The sequence below is a fragment of the Kogia breviceps genome, chromosome 6 (assembly GCF_026419965.1).
Source record: "Kogia breviceps isolate mKogBre1 chromosome 6, mKogBre1 haplotype 1, whole genome shotgun sequence".
Taxonomy (NCBI): Eukaryota; Metazoa; Chordata; class Mammalia; order Artiodactyla; family Physeteridae; genus Kogia; species Kogia breviceps.
In genome coordinates this window covers 27,584,407-27,604,587 of record NC_081315.1, presented here as the reverse complement: position 1 = coordinate 27,604,587, position 20,181 = coordinate 27,584,407, and the positions used below count along the sequence as shown (strand labels likewise).

The 20,181-nt window shown below is 41.8% G+C and overlaps 1 protein-coding gene across 20 annotated transcripts in view; it reads right to left on the bottom strand.

The window, feature by feature from the left end:
• Nucleotides 1-20,181, bottom strand: part of ARHGAP10 (Rho GTPase activating protein 10) — a 329,300-nt gene that overhangs the window by 144,790 nt on the left and 164,329 nt on the right. The gene's annotated exons all lie outside the window — the stretch shown is intronic.

Genomic DNA, 20,181 nt, shown 5'->3' with positions numbered 1-20,181 from the left:
ACACATGTTTATATTAAATTAGTTTTAAATATAAGCACATAGAACCAAGAATGATTCACTCTTCCATCAAAGGGACCTACCATTCAACATCATAAATTTAAGATGCTGTATACATAAAACTGCGGAATTCTAAAGCTTTAGAAGAAGAATGTATTATTTTTAACACTTACAATGTATTAAATATGGCAAAAAGCAGTGTAAGAGACCATTTCTAAGCACTGGGACAGTTAGAAGGTTACCTATAGCTTTACAAAGACGAGAAGTTCAAAATGATACTGAGTAACATTTTTACCTTTCTAGATCTTGGTTCCCTCATTTAAAAAAAGAAAAAAAAACAGACAACAAATAAAAACAAAACATATCCTGGAAATAGAAATTTGTTAAGGTTATAAGATACAAACTATTACAAATTAAGCTTATGGAGATTCTGGAAGCTTCCAGCTCTCCCCTCTCCCAGTTGTTACTGGCAAGTTACTCAATCTGTCTCAACTTCTTTATCTGAAAAATAAGGTTAATGATGGAATGGGGTTGTTGTGAAAATTAAAGGAGATAATGTTTATAAAGCATTTGCATGATCCTTACATAACAAGCACTCATGAAAATCTTTTTAACTGTAGCATAAAATCAAGATTAATATAAAAACACCTTGGCAAAATACATATAAAAGTCACCCTAACCAAGGCATGTAGTCTACAGCCCACTGTCATAAAATAAAGCATATGTTGGGAAGACAGTCAAAGTTTAGTTAATACGAATGACTCATGGAAAATATAAAATTCCTGTTCACCAATAACATTTGGAATTTCTCCCCTGGATGATAATTATTTGGGCGGCAGATAGAAAAGCATTACAGACAGCTACTATCTTCCAGGACCTGATCTGCATTTTCCTTTCCTATGAAGTCTTGCTTCCACTTTCATGTTGACTTTCCCCTACTCGTTTCATATAAATCCATTTCTGGGCTAGGACCAAGAGCCTCCCTAACAGCAGGCACCTAGAGGAGAGGTCTCATGATTTCATTCATGTGTTCTTTTCACACCCAGACCAACCCAAGGCTGAGCTCAGAAACCTGCCAGCTTGGCACTCCCGAGACTGGCCGTCGCGTGCATGTCCTTTCCAGCAGGAATGAGAAATACCCAAAAAAAGGACAAGGTCCAATTCCAGGTCCAAGCTAATTTCTTTAGAAGTACTGATAATTTCTGGACTCTTCAGACACATCTAGGCCTGACTCTAAGTCTCATCCTCTCAAATCCAAGTCTCAAGTATAAAGAGTGTTTAGTTTATTAAGGGCTACCTTTGTATTAGGGTCCAAATGGACTATAGTATATTCCCAGTACTCCGTGTGGCTGGCCTCATCTCCAGTTGCTAGCCAGCACAAGGGAAAGCATTTTGGCTTCAGACCAGACAACCCCTAGACTTGCTGTTATTCCTGGTACAACCACCGAGCCAGCAGGAAGGATGCCTGGAGGAGGTCAGGAGGAAGCTGCAAAATAACAGGGAGTTTCCTCTCTCACTAGAAACACTCGGGGTCCCAAACTCTCCCCAGGTGTCGGATGTCTAGCTGTCCCAGGTCTAAGAGATCTACCTCTGACTCATTCAATGTGCCCTTCCATCTTTCCTCACAGTGTGAACCTTGGGGAGAGAAGCGTCTCACAGCCTCTGGACCTTCTGGCAGAATTCAGCGTCCCTATATCCCCACTAAGTTGCTTGGTCACCCAACTCTTCGTCTCATGTTACTTCTATCACCACAGAGTAATTCTAAGAATCGAAGACCAGCGTTCAAATCCCAGCTCTGCTACTTTCAACTTGTTTCTTGAGCCTAATATATGCACCTAAGCCTAATAAAGAAGATATATCTGCTCAACTATCTACTGAGTTTTGTAGAGATTGGGTGAACCAGAGTACCCAAAATACTCGGAAAATGTAAACTGCCGTTTATGTGAATTTTAAACATTGCCAGATGCAGGTCCCACACTGACATTAGGTCTGCCACTGAGAGACTTTCCAGGGCGTGGCAGAGACTCTCAGCAAAGGGGACACATCTTCCTTGGGTTGACGGTACACCCTCAGGGGTCCACGATGGAGCTGGTCTGGAAAGAGGGCAGGTGTAACTTCAGAATGGCTTCATCCCAGATCGAGATGAGCACTTCAGAGAGTGATACTCAAATCTTCCCTCCCCACTTCCCTTTCCTATTATCTACAGTTTCAAACCTCCTCTGTTCCTTAAACATTTGTCTTCTGAAAAGATGCTCGCCATCACTAATTACTAGAGAAATGCAAGTCAAAACTACCATAAGATATCACCTCACACTGGTCAGAATGGCCATCATCAAAAAGTCTACAAACAATAAACGCTGGAGAGGGTGTGGAGAAAAGGGAACCCTACACTGTGAGTGCGAATGTCAATTGGTGCAGCCACTATGGAAAACACTATGGAAGTTTCTTTAAAAACTAAAAATGGAGCTACCAAATGATCCAGCAATCTCATTCTTGGGCATATATCCAGAGAAAACCATAATCCAAAAGGATACATGCACCCCAGTGTTCACTGCACCACTGTTTGCATAGCCAAGACATGGAAGCAACGTAAATGTCCGTCAACAGATGAATGGATAAAGAAGATGTGGTACAGGGACTTGCTTAGCAGTCCAGTGGTTAAGACTCTGAACTCCCAATGCAGGGGGCACGGGTTCGATCCCTGGTCAGGGAACTAAGGATCCCACATGCCACGCAGTGTGGCCAAAAAATTTAAAAAAAGAAGAAGAAGAAGTGGTACATATATACAATAGAATATTACTCAGTCATAATAAAGAATGAAATAATGCCATTTGCAGCAACATGGATGGACCTAGAGATTATCATACTAAGTGAAGTGAGCCAGACAGAGAAAGACAGGTAGCATATGATATCGCTTATATGTGGAATCTAAAGATACGAATGAACTTATTTACAAAACAGAAACAGACTTAACAGTTATCGAAAACAAACTCATGGCTACCAAAGGGGAAACGGGGTCAGGGAGGGGGATAAATCAGGAGCTTGGGATGAACACACACACTACTTTATCTAAGACAGATAACCAACAAGGACCTACTGTATAGCACAGGGAACCCTACTCAATATTCTGTGATAACCTGTATGAGAAAAGAACCTTAAAGAAGAATGAATATACGTAGATGTATAACTGAATCACTTTGCTGTACACCTGAAACACAACACTGTAAATCAACTATACTCCAATAAAATTAAAACATTTTTAAAAAAGTGTCGGGCTTCCTTGGTGGCGCAGTGGTTGGGAGTCCGCCTGCCGATGCAGGGGATACGGGTTTGTGCCCCGGTCCAGGAGGATGCCACGTGCCGCGGAGCGGCTGGGCCCGTGAGCCGTGGCCACTGGGCCTGCGCATCCGGAGCCTGTGCCCCGCGACGGGAGAGGCCACAACAGTGAGAGGCCCACGTACCACAAAAAAAAAAAAAAAAAAAAAAAAAAAGTGTCTTCTATTTTTTCATTCATCTCCAGCGTCTTCAGAAGATCAGCCCTAGAGAATCTCCATGTCCTCATGTTCACTGTGGTTAAGAGCACCGGCTCTAAAAAAAAGTCAGTCTTGGATGTGAGTTGTAGTCTGCCATTTCCTAACCCTGAGGCTCACACAAGTCAAACGATGACTCTTCACTTCAGCTGATTGTGTAAAACGAAGAAACACCACTGTCTTACAGCGTTCTTGTAAAAATGACACGTAAGTACAACCTCGTTATTCTCTAGTTTCGTGACTTCTATTGGTTGTTTCTTGGTCCTCCTCCTACCTGAATTGTCTCGAGCACTGACACTGTTGATCCTCTTCCTTCAAAACTCCCCTTGTGGATTCCTTTACACCACACTCTCTTGATTCTCCTCCTACCCCTTTGACTGCTGTATGTCTCTTTCACTCTTCCTTCTTCCTCTCATTCTCTAAACGCAAAGATCCCCAAAGAGGGCTTCCCTGGTGGCGCAGTGGTTGAGAATCCGCCTGCCGATGCAGGAGACACCGGTTCGTGCCCAGGTCCGGGAAGATCCCACATGCCGCGGAGCAACTAAGCCCGTGAGCCATGGCCGCTGAGCCTGCGCGTCCGGAGCCTGTGCTCCGCAACGGGAGAGACCACAACAGTGAGAGGCCCGCATACCTCAAAAAAAAAAAAAAAAAAAAAAAAGATCCCCAAAGATTCTGCCCTTTGCCCCACTATCTTCTTACCTCACCATTCACCTGAAGGATTTTCCAACTATCCAAACTTTGCCTCACTACAAATGATGCCCATACCTCTCTGGCAGCCTTCACTGCGTTTCTGACAGAAATGTCACAGGTACCTTGAATCTGGGATATCCAAAACCAGTCCGCATTCCCCCGAACCTACTGTTCCTCTTGCATTCTCTGTCTTGGCTAAAGATGTCTTCAGCTACCAGGGCCGGAAACCCTAGAGCCAGTTTTTCCCTTTTCCCTTCTGTTTACCTCCTACCTCCAACAGGCCACCAGATTCTGTTTTTCTGCCAAGCGTCTCTTCCTTATGCATCCTTTCTTTCCATCGCCAATGGCAAGTTTAAACCTCCGTGATCTCTCACCTGGATTATTTCTAAAACCCAACCAGTCATCTTTCCTTCTGTGCCCCTCCCGCGTCAACTCTACTTCCTGTCAAAGATCTGAACACACCCCTGCTCAGATCTGTGCATTGTCTCACCAGTGCCTACAGAACTGAGGCAAATACGCAGCCCAGCACCTGGGATCTGTCACACTCCGGCCTCAACTGCTCACAGAGCATCTTCTCACGTCATCTCCACCCACTCACCTCCGCCAGCAACACCCCAGGGCGGGTGAACACCATCTGTGCCAGCATCTCCCTCGGAAGCAAAGAACAGGTTTGCCTGCAGCCTTGGAAAATACAGTGTCCGTCTACAGCAAACGGCAGACATGCTTGCCAGTCATTTTGAAAGAGTCGACTTTCCTAAGTTCAGAGTTATTCCTCTCCTCAAACACAGCCCAGTGTGTGCAGATATATCTGAGCCTCTTTGCAGTGCCCTTGGGAACTGGGGCTCGGGGCACCAACACAAAACGTAAAACACTGGCTACTGAGAGTAATGAACTGGCCTTCACCTCTGATCCAGGAGTCTCGTGTCTTCTACCAGCATCCATGAAACTGTACAGGCTAACTTGTTCACATGAAAGTAAAGTAAAATCTCAGCATCTTCACTGTCTTGAAACTAAAGGTTAGATTTAAGAACAGGAACCATACCTTGACCATTTCTCCCCTGTTATCTTTCCTTCAAGAAACAGCCAGAATGTTCTGAGTAAAGTCCACCTAACATGTACACACCCAGAAGTATTAAGTAGTAAAGTAAGCTGGAATCAATGGGCAGCTAGGGAAGAGTACATTTTATTTTCAAACTCATCATTCGTGTAGCTCAAGTTTAAGCAGCTACAAATTTTTACTTACTTATATATTAGAAAAGAGACTCAGACTCAAGGCAAAAGTTGCCTGTTGCTGTTTGCAAGACTCCTTTTTAATCCCTCCTCTACAGAGATCAGAATATTAGAAAAGGTCTACTGGTGTCTCGCTACTGCCACCTGCCTCTCCTCCACCTCAGAGCAGCTGTGGCATTAGGGACAAATCAATGTTAGGCAAAGGCAACCCTGGACAATCTCTCTTTTTTTTTTTTTTTTTTCCCTTTTCTTTTCCTCTTTTTTTCTGAAAGCTTGAGATAATCTAAAGCCACCATCTTCCTCCTGAAGTTCTTTTCTTCCTTGCACTCTGGCCATTTAACTGCTCAAGTATCCCTTAAGGCAGAGAGACAGAAGGTTGAAAGGCAAGCCAGTTAATTTCACTGCTTGTTACAAGAGCCACTTAAAATTACATGACCAAAGTGAACTCAGGTGATTTCTTTCCCTATACAAATTACTATTTAAAAAACAAAGGCCCTTCGTGTTCCCAGAGCCTTGCATCAATAATGGGACCACTGAATTGTGACTGGCCTCAACTCATAGATTTATTTCTAAAGAAGCAACTCACATTTACTGAGCACTCAATATACGCCAATGTCCCAAGCCTCCCTGTTCAATTCTCACAGCCACGCTACGAAAAAGTTGCTACCATTATCCCGAATTACACATGATCGAATCAAGACAGGTTAACCAGCTCACTTGCATGGCTGCAGAGCTACGAAGTGGAGAAGGAGATTCTGATCAAGGCTGACTTCTGGGTCCCTGTTCTCCAGCTGATGCTAAAAGTGCCGAGAGAGCCTTACAATAAAATGCCCACGGACCTCATCCAAATGTGAGCCAAACACACAAAACCTCGCATACCTATTCAGGAGCAAGAAGATTTAACCATCTGCCCGTATTAATTTTACTCAGCCATTCATTTGGAAGCTAATAGCTTTAGATGCTTCTTTGCTCTTAAAACAAATAAAATTACTAATTGAGAAAATTAAAAATCAGTCCCGAATCGCCTGGAGTTAGTATTTCAGCTCCACATTTGCATTTCTGCAGACACCACAAGACTCTTCAGCTCCCTCCCGTGGAAGACTGTCCTCTGTATCCACCCTCACACATCTCACACCCATTCTGATTCAAAAAGAGACAGCGAGTGAGGTCTAGTTTACTTGCTGTAAATTTTCTGGAGACAGCTGTTCTTTATTTTCTTCATTTTGCACATAATTGGCCCTTGGCAATTGAAGATTAATGTGCAAACGTAGTAAAATATGTTGAAGTCCACTTTGGGCATTTTCCCTCCCACAAAGATTAATACTGAAACTATACATTATCATCTTCTACCATCCTGAGGCCCCATACAATTCCAGAAGTGCTCTGGAAATCAGAAAAATCCTCAAGCCAACTTCAGAACGATTTTCCAAAGACCTAAAACTTTGCTTTCCAAAGAAAGAGAAATTCACTTTTACATGAGACAATTCAGACTGTCACATCTTAGATGTGGCTTCCTACTTCTATCCCATGAATTCACAGCTTGTTACAAAGCTGAATTTGATAACTGACAGCTTGCCTAGACCGACATTTTAATGCCATGCTCTAGAAATTAAAGTGAATATTCAAATTATCCACATATGGAAGAATTTTTTAAGAGAAATTCATAAACAGAAGTGGCACACAAATATAGTTTTAAATCATGACGACTATTTAAAGACGTTTTTAAGCAAAAGAGCTTTACTTTGTTTTTGCACATTTTACAACATATGCACCTGAAAAACGCTGTGTCACCCAGTTCCCAAAAAAAGACCAGGTATTGGGCACGGGAGGCAGTTCCTTACGTTGTTTACTTAAGGAAATTATTCTCCAAGCTCTGAAACCTTGAGATTTTTTCATATGTAACATGATGTATCTTTCTATCTATGTCTAAAATACTGCCCATAATTCAGAAAGATGCTGACAAATTCATGGAGTGAAAACCAATCCTGCAAGTTATCTGAAAGTACTAATTCCAATCACATACAGAAGAATAAATTCTTTCACTAATCTTCCAATAATTTTACAAATTGTTGGAACACATAATATCGCCAATGTGGCATTTTCAGCAGATCTCTGAATACTCAAGCAAAAAGCAATTGCTTATTGAGTGCTTACTATGTGTGCAAGACACTGTACTTGGAAATGAGAAGAGGCAAAGGATAAATAAGACATTTTCTCCACTCCCAGGGAAAAGCAAAGCTCCAGAAACGAAATAAATACGTGAGACACAGTTAACAGTACCAGGCAACAGAAGTGCCAAATGTAAGAACGTGGACATCTCGGGTTAAAACAATCCAGGGGAAGGATGGAAAGAGGAAATAAAGAGATACATTTATGAGTAGTAAAATCTACTACTACCAAAATTAGGCTCTTTTGACCTTCACAAAGGTGGGTGGGAGTAGATAGTGAGAATGAACTTCCTAGTTCCAGTCTTGTAGAAACTAAGGGTCTGAAAGGTTAACAAAGTTTTACCAAACTACAACTTTCCTTAATGCCTCCCTTATTGCACCACTTTGGAACGTAAACCTACAAATCCTTGTCACCCACGGAAAGGCAAACCTTCCACAGAGGAACCTGAGTGCCCCCTCTCTCCCACATGCCTCTCCAGCCCCTCCTCCAATGACTCTCAGGTCCCAGGTACAGCACATCCTTTCAAACACCTCCACTTTAACACCCACTCTTCTCCCTGCCAAGACTCCTTGCTCCTGACACCCTGCAAAGGTGCACCTAGAACAGTGCCCCCTTGTACTTGAGAAGGCAGCCCGACTGCTGGGTCCTCAAGGAAGCCTGGAGTCAGTGGTATTTCAGAGGCCCAGGAGGGGCAAAGGAAGAGACTGGACGCATCATCATCTTCCAGGGGTGCAGGCGCCTGGAACAGCAGACCCCATCGTGACAGCGCCATGGATCAGAGTGGCTGCACAAACAATGGCCGAGAGGGTGTATAAACTGCTTGAGAATACTGGCGTCTTTTCCCAGAGGGAGAAACTACCACAGGGCATCAGAAACTAGGCATCATGCAGAGATGAGAGGTAGGAGGGGCTAGAAGCAAAGCAGTGAGATGAGTGAACACTTCTGGATTTGCCTTGGATTAACCTCCAAGCATCTAGATTTGAACCGTCCTTGACTTCTGATGCACTGAAACTTGGCCACTTTGAGACATTTTGTGATTTCTTCTCTTAACCTCACTTTTTAGGGTGGAGGTTGTACCCTACATCAACTATGCTCTCTCTTGTAATCGCAAAAGTTACAAGGATCCAGGACCTGGAGCCCTCATAAACTCTACTTTCTCAGGAAAGCTTCTTCTATCCCCTAAAAAGTAGAAGATGAGAAAACTCCTGTCTCCACTTGTCTGTTCTTACTGGACCTCTCACTGTCTACCGCAAAAACCCAGCCACCAATGATTTGATTCAACAAAGATGACTGAGCCCAGGAATCTGCATTTTCAAGAAGCACCCTGGTGATCCTAATATATTTCATCAGGTTCTGCCAGGGACCCGTGAGTTTCCCTGATATCCTTTGTTTCCCAAACTAAAACTTGAAGGTGAAATTCCTTGCAGAACTCTGATTCTCTGCGTACAACCAACTGCTCCAGTGCCAAATCGATCATCCTCAATCAGTTACCTCCCCTATGGAATACTCGAACCTAGGCAGAATTCTGGGTCATTCCACATACGGCTACTAATACTGGTTTTTATATTTACCTTTCTAACAAGCTGCTACTCTGCTATCCACTACCCTCTAGTATTCACCCAGGTCCTTGTCAATTAAATGCAAATACCTGAGTACTTCTTTACCTCTGTTTCTTCATGTTTCCTTTCCATCTGGCTTGTTTCTGTTTCCACATCTTTGCTGATGTCTCTCTAAATGCTAAAATATACTTTTCTACTCCTTTAAATCCAAAGAAGGCTGTTCCTAAACACAGTCCTCAATTAGGATCAAGTACTCAGCAATCCATCGACATGCATTCAAATTCCCTTGATCCATGCAAAATTGTAACACCTTTATTTTAGTACCTGGTATACTTAAATTACAAATATCTACATTTTGTCTACCATTCATGGATCAAGCATTATATGTAACCATCCTTTAATATGTATCTCAACGGCCTAGAGCAAGACTATTTATCAATACACCCCGTGACTGCTCAATAAATACTGGTTGACTGGCTTCAGATGAGAACTAGGGTTTAACTATGATAAGTCACCTGTTACTGAGAGAAGAAAAAGAACACTGTGCTATTTTCTTGGGAAGTTCTCTGTATTGTTTGTCTGGGTTTAGGTCGGGTTATTTTGAAAAAAGAAGTTGAAAGTTCCCCATGTAACAGGACACTACAAAGATAACAACTGTGTATTCCATTGCTCCAACACACAAGAAACTGCCATGAGGACAGTGGTGCCTAAACTTTACTACGTATTAGCATCACCTCGGGAGCGTTGAAAATGCCAACTTCCTAGTTCACACCTGACAGCAATGAAATCAGACTGACTGGGTGCGAGAACCAGGCAGCGGTGTTGTTTAAAGATCCCAGGTGATTCCACTGCACGGCAATGTTTGAGAACAGCTGCTTTAGGAAGTCCTTCCGCTTGGAAAACATAAGCAATACTTTCCCAGTGGCAGTCAGATTGTCTGCATCCATTAAGAGCTGGTTCACATCACTGACAAATACTCGGTAAATGGATGAAAGATCAGTTGATCTGACTCCCAAAGGTGCCTTACCTCCATGAACAAACAACTCTACGGAAAAGAAGAGTGTGATCTGTTAACTGACACTGATACTGTAGTGAAATGGGGTTTGCTTTGATGCCAAAAGTACAGTAAATGCTAACAGTCCCATTTGGCCAATACAGATTATATTCTATATGTGTCATATATTATATATGTTATCTATATTAGTATGTGAGTACTCTAAAAATGTTACCTTTTCTTAGGGTACTGAAGACTATAGTAAATTTTAGACATTTGTCCGATGCTTTGCAAATATTTAAGTGATGTCACAAACAAAGTAGATAAAAACGCCAAATGCTATTTTTAAAAGAACATGGTAGGGCTTCCCTGGTGGCGCAATGGTTAAGAATCCGCCTGCCAATACAGGGGACACGGGTTCAAGCCCTGGTCCGGGAAGATCCCACATGCCGTGGAGCAACTAAGCCCGTGCGCCACAACTACTGAGCCTGTGCTCTAGAGCCCACGAGCCACAACTACTGAGCCCACGTGCCACAGCTACTGAAGCCCGCTTGCCTAGAGCCCGTGCTCCGCAACAAGAGGAGCCACCACAGTGAGAAGCCTATGCACCACAACGAAGAGTGGCCCCCGCTCACTGCAACTAGAGAAAGCCCGTGTGCAGCAACAAAGACCCAACTCAGCCAAAAATAAATTATTTTATTTATTTATAAAAAAATAAATAAAAATAAAAGAACATGGTAGGTAAAAGGTACAATAACTGCTTTAACCAAAACATACGAAATGGTAGTTTTCACACAATGATAGTCATGTTTAAAATACTGAAAAAAGTGATTAGAAATAATTCTGCAATCAGATATCATTAAATGCCTTTGGACACAGGCAGGCAGACCCACAAAGTACACACAGTGGTCATTAATGTTAATCCACCAAATATTCCTGACTGTGTACTTTCCAGGCTCCTGGTAGGGTTGTGCTATGCAGACTCACTGGGGTTGACTGGGGCCATGTGGCCATTTATGACCACTCAACTGTGAGCAAATGACTCACTTCAAGGCCAGAGTACTCACTCGTTGGTCCAAAGCCCTCCAGGCAAGGCAACCAGGAACCTGGAAGCCCAGATATCAGTGATGGGCAAAGCCCTCCTACCAATGTCTGAGTGAGAAATGTCTTGTTGTCTTAAGCCACAGAGAATTTCAGGTTTCCTGTTACAGGAACATAAACTAGCTTTATCCTGACTGATGAAAAGAAGTGATGCAGGGGCACCTTCAAGATGGCGGAGGAGGAACACAAAGAAAACAACTTCTGTTCCACAAATACATCAAAAATACATCTAGGGCTTCCCTGGTGGCGCAGTGGTTGAGAGTCCGCCTGCCGATGCAGGGGACACGGGTTTGTGCCCCGGTCTGGGAACATCCCACATGCCGCGGAGCGGCTGGGCCCGTAAGCCATGGTCGCTGAGCCTGCGCGTCCGGATCCTGCGCTCCACAACAGGAGAGGCCACAACAGTGAGAGGCCCGCGTACCACACACACACACACACACACACACACACACACACACAAAAAATACATCTACATGTGGAACAACTCCTACAGAACACAAACTGAACGCTGGCAGAAGACCTCAGACCTCCCAAAAGGCAAGAAACTCCCCATGTACTTGGGTAGGGCAAAAGAAAAAAGAAAAAACAGAGACAAAAGAATGGGGATGGGACCTCCACCTCTGGGAGGGAGCTGTGAAAGAGGAAAAGTTTCCACACACTAGGAAGCCCCTTCACTAGTGGAGATGGGCGGCACACAGCGGGGGAAGCTTCAGAGCCACGGAGGCAAGCACAGCAACAGGGGTGCACAGGGCAAAGCAGAGAGATACGCGCACAGAGGATCGGTGCCAACCAGCTCACCAGCCCAAGACACTTGTCTGCTCACCCACCAGGGCGGGCGGGGGCTGGGAGCTGAGGCTCGGGCTTTGGAGGTCGGACCCCAGGGAGAGGACTGGGGTTGGCTGCGTCAACACAGCCTGAAGGGGTTAGTGCGTCACAGCTAGCTGGGAGGGAGTCCGGGAAAAAGTCTGGAACTGCCTAAGAGGCAAGAGACCATTGTTTCAGGGTGCACGAGGAGAGGGGATTCCTTCCCTGCTTGCCCACAGAAGGCAGAGCACCACCTAAACAAGCTTCAGAGATAAGTGTGAGCCGCGGCTATCAGCTCAGACACCAGAGACGGGCATGAAACGCTAATGCTGCTGCTGCAGCCACCAAAAATCCTGTGTGCAAGCGCAGGTCTCTATCCACACTCCCCCGCACCCTGAGCCTGTGCAGCCCGCCACCGCCAGGGTCCCATGATCCAGGGACAACTTCCCCGGGAGAACACACGGTACACCTCCAGCTGGTGCAAAATCACACCGGCCTCTGCCGCCACAAGCTCACCAGCATTCCAGTTATAGCTACCAAACCCTTCCCTCCCCCTGGCCTGAGTGAGCAAGAGCCCCCTAATCAGCCACTGCTTTAACCCCATCCTGTCTGGGCGGGAACAGATGCCTGAGGGCGACCTACACGCAGAGGTGGAGCCAAATCCAAAGCTGAGCCCCAGGAGCCGCCGAGGGAACAAAGAAGAGAAAGGGAAATCTCTCCCAGCAGCTGCAGGAGCTGCAAATTAAATCTCCACAATCAACTTGATGTACCCTGCTTCTGTGGAATACCTGAATAGACAACGAATCATCCCAAAATTGAGACGGTGGACTTTGTGGGCAACTATCTGCAACTGACTTGTTTCTGATTTTTATGTTTCTCTAAGTATAGTTTTTAGCACTTGTTATCATTGGTGGATTTGTTTATTGGTTTGGTTGCTCTCTTCTTTTTTATTATTATTACTTTTTTATTTTTTTATTTTAATAATTTTACTTTTTTTAAAAAATTTATTTATTTATTTATTTTCTTCTCCCTTTTCTTCTGAGCTGTGTGGCTGACAGGGTCTTGGTGATGCGGCCTGGTGTCAGGCCTGAGCCTCTGAGGTGGGAGAGCAGAATTCAGGACACGGGACCACCAGAGACCTCCTGGCCACACATAATATCAATTGGCAAAGGCTCTCCCAGAGAGCTCCATTTCAACGCTAAGACCCAGCTCTGCCCAACGGACAGCAAACTCCAGTGCTGGATGCCCCATGCAAAACAGCTAGCAAGACAGGAGCACAGCCCCACCCATTAGCAGAGAGGCTGCCTAGAAGCATAAATTCACAGACACCCTAAAACACACCACCAAACACAGACCTACTCACCAGAAAGACAAGATCAAGCCCCACCCACCAGAACACAGGCACCAGTCCCCTCTACCAGTAAGCCTACACAACTCACTGAACCAACCTTACCCACTGGAGACAGATACCAAAAACAATGGGAACTATGAACCTGCAGCCTGTGAAAAGGAGATGCTAACCACAGTAAGTTAAGCAAAATGAGAAGACAGAGAAACACACAGCAGATGAAGAAGCAAGGTAAAAAGCCACCACACCAAACAAATGAAGAGGAAATAGACAGTCTACCAGAAAAAGATTTCAGAGTAATGACAGTAAAGATATCCAAAATGTTGGAAATAGAAGAGAAAATACAAGAAATGTTTAACAAGGGCCTAGAAGAAATAAAGAGCAAACAGACGAACAACACTATAAAACAAATTAGAAATTCTCTAGAAGGAATCAATAGCAGAATAACTGAGGCAGAGGAACAGATAAGTGACCTGGAAGATAAAATAGTGGAAATAACTACTGCAGAGCAGAATAAAGAAAAAAGAATGAAAAGAATTGACGACAGTCTCAGAGATCTCTGGGATATTAAATGCACCAACATTCAAATGATAGGGGTCGCAGAGGAGGAAGAGAAAAAGAAAGGGTCTGAGAAAATATTTGAAGAAATTATAGTCAAAAACTTCCCTAACATGGGAAAGGAAATAGTCAATCAAGGGCAAGAAACACAGAGAGTCCACACAGGATAAATCCAAGGAGAAACACAGCAAGACACATATTAATCAAACTATCAAAAATTAAATACAAAGAAAAAATATTAAAACCAGCAAGGGAAAAGCAACAAATAACATATAAGGAAATCCCGATAAGGTTAACAGCTGATCTTTCAGCAGAATCTATCTGCAAGCCAAAAGGGAGAGGCAGGACATATTTAAAGTGATGAAAGGGGAAAACCAACAACCATAATTACTCTACACAGCAAGGATCTCATTCAGACTTGACGGAGAAATTAAAACCTTTACAGACAAGCAAAAGCTGAGAGAGTTCAGCACCACCAAACCAGCTTTACAAACAAATGCTAAAGGAACTTCTCTAGGCAGGAAACACAAGAGAACGAAAACACATACAAAACAAACCAAAAACAATTAAGAAGATGGGAATAGGAACATACATCGATAATTACCTTAAAAGTAAAAGGATTAAATGCTCCAACAAAAGACATAGACTGGATGAATGGATACAAAAACAAGACCCATATATATGCTGTCTACAAGACACCCACTTCAGACCTAGGGATACATACAGACTGAAAGGGAGGGAATGGAAAAACATATTCCATGAAAATGGAAATCAAAAGAAAGCTGAGGTACCAATTCAAATATCAGACAAAATAGACTTTAAAATAAAGACTATTATAAGAGACAAAGAAGGACACTACATAATGATCAAAGGATCAATCTAAGAAGAAGATATAACAATTGTAAATATTTATGCACCCAACACAGGAGTACCTCAATACATAATGCAAATGCTAATAGCCATAAAGGGGAAAACTGACAGTAACACAATCATAGCAGGGGACTTTAACACCCCACTTTCGCCAATGGACAGATCACCCAAAATGAAAATATATAAGGAAATACAACTTTAAATGACTCATTAAACAAGATGGACTTAATTGATATTTATAGGACATTCCATCCAAAAACAACAGAATACACCTTCTTCTCAAATGCTCATGGAACATTCTCCAGGACAGATCATATCTTGGGTCACAAACCAAGCCTTGGTAAATTTAAGAAAATTGAAATTGTATCAAGTATCTTTTCTGACCACAACACTATGAGACTAGATATTACAGGAAAAAATCTGCAAAAAATACAAATACCTGGAGGCTAAACAATACACTACTAAATAACCAAGAGAACACTGAAGAAATCAAAGAGGAAATAAAAAAATACCTAGAAACAAATGACAATGAAAACACGATGATCCAAAACCTATAGAACGAGCAAAAGCAGCTCTAAGAGGGAAGTTTATAACACTACAATCCTACCTCAAGAAACAAGAAAAATCTCAAATAACCTAACCTTACACCTGAAGCAATTGGAGAAAGAAGGAAAAAAAACCCAAAGTTAGCAGGAGGAAAGAAATCATAAAGATCAGATCAGAAATAAATGAAAAAGAAAGGAAGGAAACGATAGCAAAGATCAATAAAACTAAAAGCTGGTTCTTCGAGAAGATAAACAAAACTGATAATCCATTAGTCAGACTCATCAAGAAATAAAGCGAAAAGACTCAAACCAACAGAATTAGAAATGAAAAAGGAGAAGTAACAACGGACACTGCAGAAATACAAAGGATCGTGAGAGATTACTGCAAGCAACTCTATGCCAATAAAATGGACAACCTGGAAGAAACGGACAAATTCTTAGAAAAGTACAACCTTCTGAGACTGAACCAGGAAGAAATAGAAAATACAAACAGACCAATCACAAGCACTGAAATTGAAACTGTGATTAAAAATCATCATACAAACAAAAGCCCAGGACCAGATGGCTTCACAGGCGAATTCTTTCAAACATTTAGAGAAGAGCTAACACCTATCTTTCTCAAACTCTTCCAAAATATAGCAGAGGGAGGAACACTCCCAAACTCATTCTACAAGGCCACTATCAGCCTGATACCAACACTAGACAAAGATGTCACAAAGAAAGAAAACTACAGGCCAATATCACTGATGAACACAGATGCAAAAATCCTCAACCAAATACTAGCAAAAAGAATCCAACAGCACATTAAAAGGATCATACACCAGGATCAAGTGGGGTTTATCTCAGGAACGCAACGATTTTTCAACATATGCAAATCAATCAATGTGCTACACCATAACAACAAATTGAAGGATAAAAACCATATGATCATCTCAATAAATGCAGAAAAAGCTTTTGACAAAATTCAACACCGATTTATGATAAAAAAAAAACTCTCCAGGAAGTAGGCACAGAGGGAACCTACCTCAACATAATAAAGGCCATCTATGACAAACCCACAGCCAACATCCTTCTCAATGGTGAAAAACTGAAACCATTTCCTCTAAGATCCGGAACAAGATAAGGTTGCTCACTCTCACCACTATTATTCAACATAGTTTTGGAAATTTCAGCCACATCAATCAGAGAAAAAAAAGAAATAAAAGGAATCCAAATCGGAAAAGAAGTAAAACTGTCACTGTCTGCAGATGACATGATGCTATACATAGAGAATCCTAAAGATACAACCAGAAAACTACTAGAGCTAATCAATGAATTTTGGTAAAGTAGTAGGATACAAAATTAATACAACACACTACGGATGAAAAATCTGGAAGAGAAATAAACGAAACACTCCCGTTTACCACTGCAACAAAAAGAATAAAATACCTAGGAATAAACCTACCTAAGGAGACAAAAGACCTGTATGCAGAAAACTGTAAGACACTGAAGAACGATTTTAAAGATGATACAAAGAGATGGAGAGATATACCATCTTTTTGGATTGGAAGAATCAACATTGAGGAAATGACTATACTACCCAAAGCAATCTACAGGTTCAATGCAATCCCTATCAAACTACCAATGGCATTTTTCACAGAACTAGAACAAAAAAGCTCACAATTTGTATCAAAACACAAAAGATGCCGAACAGCCAAAGCAATCTTGAGAAAGAAAAACGGAGCTGAAGGAATCAGGCTCCCTGACTTCGGACTATACTACAAAACTACAATAAACAAGACAGTATGGTACTGGCACAAAAACAGAAATATAGGTCAATGGAACAGGATAGAAAGCCCAGAGATAAACCCATGCACATATGGTAACATAATCTTTGATAAAGGAGGCAAGAATATACAGTGGAGAAAAGACAGCCTCTTCAATAAGTGGTGCTCAGAAATCTGGACAGCTACATGTAAAAGAATGTAATTAGAACATTTCCTAACACCGTATACAAAAATAAACTCAAAAAGGATTAAAGACCTAAATGTAAGGTCAGACACTATAAAACTCCTAGAGGAAAACATAGGAAGAACACTCTATGACATAAATCACACCAAGATCCTTTCTGACCCATCCCCCAGAGAAATGCAAATAAAAACAAAAATAAACAAATGGGACCTAATGAAACTTAAAAGCTTTTGCACAGCAAAGGATATCATAAAGAAGACGAAAAGACAACCCTCAGAATGGGAGAAATATTTGCAAACGAAGCAACTGACAAAGGATTAATCTCCAAAATATATAAGCAGCTCATGCAGCTCAATATCAAAAAAACAAACAACCCAATTCAAAAATGGGCAGAAGACCTAAATAGACATTTCTCTAAAGAAGATATACAGATTGCCAACAAACACATGAAAGGATCCTCAACATCGCTAATCATTAGAGAAAGCAAATCAAACTACAATGAGGTATCACCTCACACTGGTCAGAATGGCCACCATCAAAAAATCTACAAACAATAAATGCTGGAGAGGGTGTGGAGGAAAAGGCAACCCTCCTGCACTGTTGGTGAGAATGTAAATTGATACAACCGCTGTGGAGAACAGTATGGAAGTTCCTTAAAAACTAAAAATAGAACTACCATACGACCCAGCAATCCCACTACTGGGCATATACCCTGAGAAAACCATAATTCAAAAAGAGTCATGTACCACAATGTTCATTGCAGCACTATTTACAGTAGCCAGGACATGGAAGAAACCTAAGTGTCCATCAACAGATGAATGTATAAAGAAGATGTGGCACATGTATACAATGGAATATTCCTCAGCCATAAAAAGAAACGAAATTGAGTTATTTGTAGGTGAGGTGGATGGCCCTAGAGTCTGTCATACACAGTGAAGTGAGTCAGAAAGAGAAAAACAAATACTTATGCTAACATATATATGGAATGAAAAAAAAAAAGGAAAGGATGGTTGTGAAGGGCCTAGGGGCAGGACAGGAATGGGGATGCAGATGTAGAAAATGGACTTGAGGACACGGGGAGGAGGAAGGGTAAGCTGGGACGAAGTGAGAGAGTGGCATGGACATATATACACTACCAAATGTAAAACAGATAGCTAGTGCGAAGCAGCCGCATAGCACAGGGAGATCAGCTTGGTGCTTTGTGACCACCTAGAGAGGTGGGATAGGGAGGGTAGGAGGGAGACACAAGAGGGAGGGGATATGGTGATACATGTATACTTATAGCTGACTCACTTTGTTATACAGCAGAAACTAACACAGCATTGTAAAGCAATTATACTCCAATAAAGATGTTTAAAAAAAATTGATGCAACAACATCTGTAGCATTTAAAAAAAAAAATCAACAGCCATGATAGGTGATGTGGGGGAAATCATTAAGAGCAATAGTCTCTGAGAGTACTTTTAAATTTAGGATAAAAGGCTCAGAGATTCCACGCGGTTCCTCATCATGTTGAATAACATGAACTGACAGTTTAGTCTTTTAACTCTATTTTGTGTCTATTACTCCATTAAAATAAAAGGCTTTAGTAATGGAAGACTTTTAGGAACAAAAGATTTGAAAAGAAAAACATATGCTTTTTGTCTTTTATTTTAAATGGGGACATTTTAAAATGTAACTTAAAATCTGTAGACTCATTCTTCTGTAAAGAAAATCCAACAATTTACATATGTATAATAAAAATGCATTCAATACATGCAGATTCTACTATACATATTCCATTCAATGTACATAACACTCCATACAACTATATAGACCAATCCGAAAGCATTCTAGATAGATTTTTCTATCTGGTCAGGCAGAAGCAAGTATGTATAAATTATATCTTTTGGGGAAAGAATTTTATTTACCAAAATAATAAGCATGCAAGTGATACAATGAAGGCTCCTAAGAAGCTCAGGAAAAGGAGAAACATGAATGATGAAGTGAGAGATATGAAAATCACAGCATCCCAATTTTGGAAATTTCTGAAGCACTAGGAAAAAGAGGAAATTTGTCAGCTCAACCTCAGTGCAGGTTGAAATGAATGAAATTCTGTCATAGCCTGAATTGCCACTGTTAGAGAGAATGGGAGAAAAGCTTTCTGTGGCTTGGGTTTTTATTACCGATGGGCAAATACCCAAATCATACAACAGCTCGTATTCATCTGTTAGCCAGCACTCTCATTTCACAGGTGGCAGTCCTGGCTTTATAACAAAGACCTTGTTTCGACAGAAAACGTGAGTGCAATGCTTCATTCCACTAAGTCATCCAAAGTAGGACTGGGATATACAATGTATGAGAGTGAACTAAATATTCCATTTATCCATACTTCACTAGACTCTAAACAAAGAGAAATCCACCCTCCAGAAAGAGCCTGTTTTGCAAAGGTCAATATTTCGTTTCTCCAAAGCCTGCTGGAATGGCTGCAAAGTGCCAGGGCCCTGCTTTTCCTTAGGAACTCTAAACAAGGGACCTTTGAGCTTTTAGTCAGGGGACCAAAATGGGGAGGGATTATCTTTCCTGAAGTTTAAAATGGAAACAACCTAAATATTACCAACAGGTGGATGAATAAGCAAAGTGCAGTATATCCATATAATGAAATACTACCTAGCGATAAAAAATGAGTTAAGGCTACACCCAACAAGATGAATCTCAAAAGCTAAACAAAGAGGCCAGACTCAAAAGACTATATACTGCATAATTCCATTCACATAAAATGCTTACCCAAAAAAAAAAGAACTGAAGTGATGAAAAGCAGCTCAGTAGCTGCCAAAGGTCAAGGAAGGAGTGGAGAC